The sequence below is a fragment of the Halyomorpha halys genome, unplaced genomic scaffold, assembly GCF_000696795.3.
Source record: "Halyomorpha halys isolate HHAL.00 unplaced genomic scaffold, Hhal_1.1 Scaffold2357.1, whole genome shotgun sequence".
Taxonomy (NCBI): domain Eukaryota; kingdom Metazoa; phylum Arthropoda; class Insecta; order Hemiptera; family Pentatomidae; genus Halyomorpha; species Halyomorpha halys.
Window position 1 is genome coordinate 1 of NW_027110341.1, and position 4,473 is coordinate 4,473.

General features: G+C 30.6%; 1 long non-coding RNA gene across 1 annotated transcript; it reads left to right on the plus strand.

Annotated features, from left to right (window-relative positions):
* The first annotated feature begins 1,065 nt into the window (after positions 1-1,065).
* Positions 1,066-3,526, plus strand: LOC136796033 (uncharacterized). Its single transcript, XR_010843730.1, has 3 exons — positions 1,066-1,214; positions 1,302-1,419; positions 3,017-3,526. It is a non-coding gene; the product is annotated as an uncharacterized lncRNA (long non-coding RNA).
* The last annotated feature ends 947 nt before the right edge of the window (positions 3,527-4,473 follow it).

Genomic DNA, 4,473 nt, shown 5'->3' on the forward strand with positions numbered 1-4,473 from the left:
TGCTCAACATGGCCTTGATTCAACGGACTTGTTGACTGAAGGATATGGATATACTGAAGCATCTTGGTTTTGTTTTTGAATCACAAATTTATTATAGACAATGAAAATTGGTTAGCTTGCTTTTTGGTCAACAAAACAAATGAACAATACTAAAATGATACATAAAATAAAACATATTAAAAACCCTTTATACATCAAAATATACTATTAACTCAAAAAGAGCATATTACAATATATATGTGAAAGTTTATTGACAGAAAAAATTTTAAATAGTAAATGTTTTCAACTAACAATAGATGTACCTATTCTACTTATAGATTTGATTACTACAACACCTATTTGACAAATGCTTTAAACTTACTATTTACTACCAAAAACTGTTATACGCTATGATAATCAGACCCATTTTACAGATAGGAAATTGAGCTTTGGGGTTCCATCAAACCATCAAATTACTCCTGTATCCAATCCTTACTCAGTAAAATCATTGATGCTCCCTATTACATCACAAAAAACTCATCCATAAAGACTTTAACACCCCATTTGTTGCAGATTTGGCCTGCAATAGATACACCTCCTTTCATTCCAAAACCCTTACCCATTCAAACCCATTAGTTCTTAATCTGTCATCCTTAACAATCCCTAATAATTCTCTGTGACATCTGAAAAGAAGATGGGGTTCCATCCAAATATGGCTATAGGATCTTCTGACTTAAAGCAATGATTGAAATACCACCATTGGGTGGTCCCTTCCAAAGATTAGCATGAGTTCTGAAACATTTATCACATTTACTAATTGTATTTTTTTTTTTATACATTTGTAAATTTCAATAAATAAATAATTTAAAAAAAAATACTAAATGTTGAAATAAGTTATTTTTAAATATGGATTGTTTTTAATAATGAGGTTTAATTATAATTACTAATTGAAAATAATACAATAAGGGATTGATAAGCCATAGAAAATCTTCCTGGTAAATGTATTAAACTAGTATAGTCTATTTGTGTAAAATATGACATGGAATAAGTAAATAAAGAAACTTTATCTATTCTATTAGAATAACCAAGCATAAAATATTACTTCCAGACACAATATTTTACGACTATGGCTCCCAGAAATATTTACATTAGTCGGTTCATCAACATTGAATCCTGAAGAAGGAATTTGTCCTCTCCTCTATGAAGGAAACTTGGGAAGGAGCAACTTAACAACAGTGAGTTTGCAGATTTTTTAAAAAAGTGAAAATGAAATGATATATTTTTTAAGCTAGAAATATTGTTAGTTAAATATGATTCTTTAGGCAGATTTGAAAAGTGAAGAAGTTTTTGCAAAAATGGTGCTGGTGAATACTGGTTGTCTCATAGGGCAGATACTGTTCTTGTTGGTTGTCAGTTACATAGGAAAGAAAATAATGCAATGTAAGTGAACTGAAATTCTTAAAGTTTTTTAACATTATAATATAGATAAGTCATATATAAAAAAAAAAATCAAATCTGGATCAGTTTATACCAGGGGGTGGGAAACCATGACACATGAAAATCTGAGATATAGGGATGTAAGGTACTGGTAATATTAGGGGGAACATATCCATCAAGTGGGCCCATTGGTTCTTTTTGCCAACCCAAGACAGACCAATGAAATAATTCTTAGAATGACTATTATTCCACTAAGTTGAACCTTTTTGATTTTCTAATGAAATTTAAAAGGGTCAACCAATCTATAGAAGAAGCCTCATATTCTATCAGTACCTTAATAACTCGTACTGGTTACAATTTGCTGTATATGTAGTTTTCGGGACCTGTCCACATAAGTGACAAGTTTCATCACAAACTACGCCACATATCTTAAGATGTCTTTTAAGTCTGCAATGATCTATAAGAACTCCTATTAGTAATCATAGTTCATTTCTATTTAGGATTAGCAGCCACTTAATTTTAGAAGTAGAGGGTTTAGTTATTTGCATCTCGGCCTGTCTCAGCCCTATCATTCCCTCAACTTTTTACCTGCTATTTTCTATGTTCAATCAAGGACTTCTTTTACCTGATGCCTTTTAGAGATGCCTAGGAATGGTTCTGGCCCCATTTAAGGGTGCTCGTCCATGCTTTTAGTGAACAGGTCAGATTTCTCAGTACCAGTGATTACCTTATGTCCAGGGACCCACACTAACTTAGAGTTCTTTAAGCCCGCTAGTAGCTCTAATACCTGCTTGCACTTTCTCACCAATGCAGAGGTGACTCAAGGGCTTGAAGGGCAGACTGATTATCTAAAAATATGGTTATACCTTCCCTTTCATTTCTGAGATAAAGCAGTGTAAGGTGATTTCATAAGGAATGAGACCATTTCCCAAAAAAGAAAAAAAAAAAAGATGTTTAATATTAAATTAAAATAAACACAACCATACATCATCTTTATTTGTAAATGCTTTATTATAAAGTTAATTTCATTACAGTTACAATTAATTGGTACCATGATAATTGATCATGGGAATAATTGGGACCAATTGATCTATATACCAAAAAAAAAATTATATTTGTTCTAAAATCTAAAGATCATTTGGAAGGAAGAGATAGGTGTTGATACGGACTCTCCATCTTTTGACACTTGTTTAAACTGAATAAAAAGTTATATAGTTTGTACAATTAGTTCTGCTGGGACAATATTGGCAATGGAACATAGATTATTTTGGTGAAAACATTTTTTTTTTCAAATTTCAGACGCATAGATCACCAATACCTCAACGGCTCATTTATTAACTATCAAAACTTAACAGGATTAAATTAAACTAAACGAGATAACTCGTAATTTGTTTACTTAAAATATATTATCTGATTTTTTATGATCACTATGTACTATAATTATATTTTTTAATAATCTGATATGGCACAATTTAATTGGCTTCCTAGACTGAAATTTTGAAAAGTACCGTGGCAGTCAACAGCTTAAAACATTTTATTTCTAATTACTAACTAATTATTTTAATTATGAAAGGACTAAACAATTTTTTTTTGTTTTTAGTAATCTGCACCTTGGTGGGCGCTGCCTGCTCGCTGATAATACCACTTGTTAGTGCTGATTATGTCATCATTGCAGCCTCAATTTTTATTACCCTATTTAATATCAGCATTTTTTGCAACATAAACATAGTAGTGGAAATATTTCCAACAAGAATAAGGTATTTATTAACAATAATCAATTAGTATACTGGGAGAGGGTATTATACTAAAATATAATTTATAATTATAAGCCAAACAAATATAATGTTTAGTCACAACTTAAAAATTATGGATCACAATTATAAGAATTGGAACTGTTGAACTAAACCTTCTTCTTGGAGTGGGGACATTGGTAGTACAATTATTGTGTTGATCAAAATTTGCAGATAGAAACATTAAAACTGAAAAAAGGAAGAGGTAATATTATAATTTTTAAATAAATGGTTTTAAATAAAGTCCCACAGACTTCAGTGGATTCTTGCCCCTTTTTTTCACAGACGCTCCTTACCCCAATTCAAAAAGTTTAAGTAGTAAATGCAGACCATAGTTTAAACCTTAGTTATTTCAAATATTGTCACTATTATTATTTAATATATAAAATAAAATATACCATCAAATTATCGCAAAATTTGAAAAAAAAAATGTCTAAATTTGATGAATTATGCACAATTTCTTTGATAACAGCCAATTCTGCGCACAATCAAAATCAAGATGGAAAACAACATCTAAATTGTATTGGGTTGTAAAATAAGTTTGTAGCGTTTTTCAATATTTTAATTTAATCCTCTCTGTGTTTATAAAATCATGCTTACTTGGTCAATAATGTTTACATATTCATAAAAAGTATTAGTTAAGGTGCTTTTTTATGCATCAGTTTCAACCAAGATTCCTTATCTTTAAGTGGTATTTTGCTTGCTCAAAATGGAAGAGAAAAAAATTTGTTGTTGTCATTTAGTGATTTTTTATTTCCGAAAAGGTAAATCCACTGCACAGACAGATAACAAAATTTGCAGAGTGTATGGCAATGATGCCTTAGGAGAAAGCACCATCCATAAGTGGTTTGCTCGGTTCAGAACTGGAAAATTTGACTTGGAAGACGCAAATCGCTCGGGTCGTCCTTTAACTTAAGACCAAATTCAAGCAGCAAAAGCGCCCAGCAAAGGCATAGTTTTCCATCACGATAACGCCCATCCTCACGTTTCTTTGGAGACCTTGCAGAAATTATTGGAGTTTGGCTGGAATGTGATCCCCCATCCAACCTATTCACCAGGCCATTTTATTTTTGTTTATTTTACTATACATTTTATTTTTATTTTCTTTAATTTACTTTGTTCATTTTTATATATATTTTAACATATTTGAAATCATATTTAACAACACCTTAGTTTATATTTATTTCATTTTCTTATGTCTTATTTCATATATTCTATTCTCTTAGGTCTTATTTCATGTATTTCATTCTCTTATGTCTTATTTCAT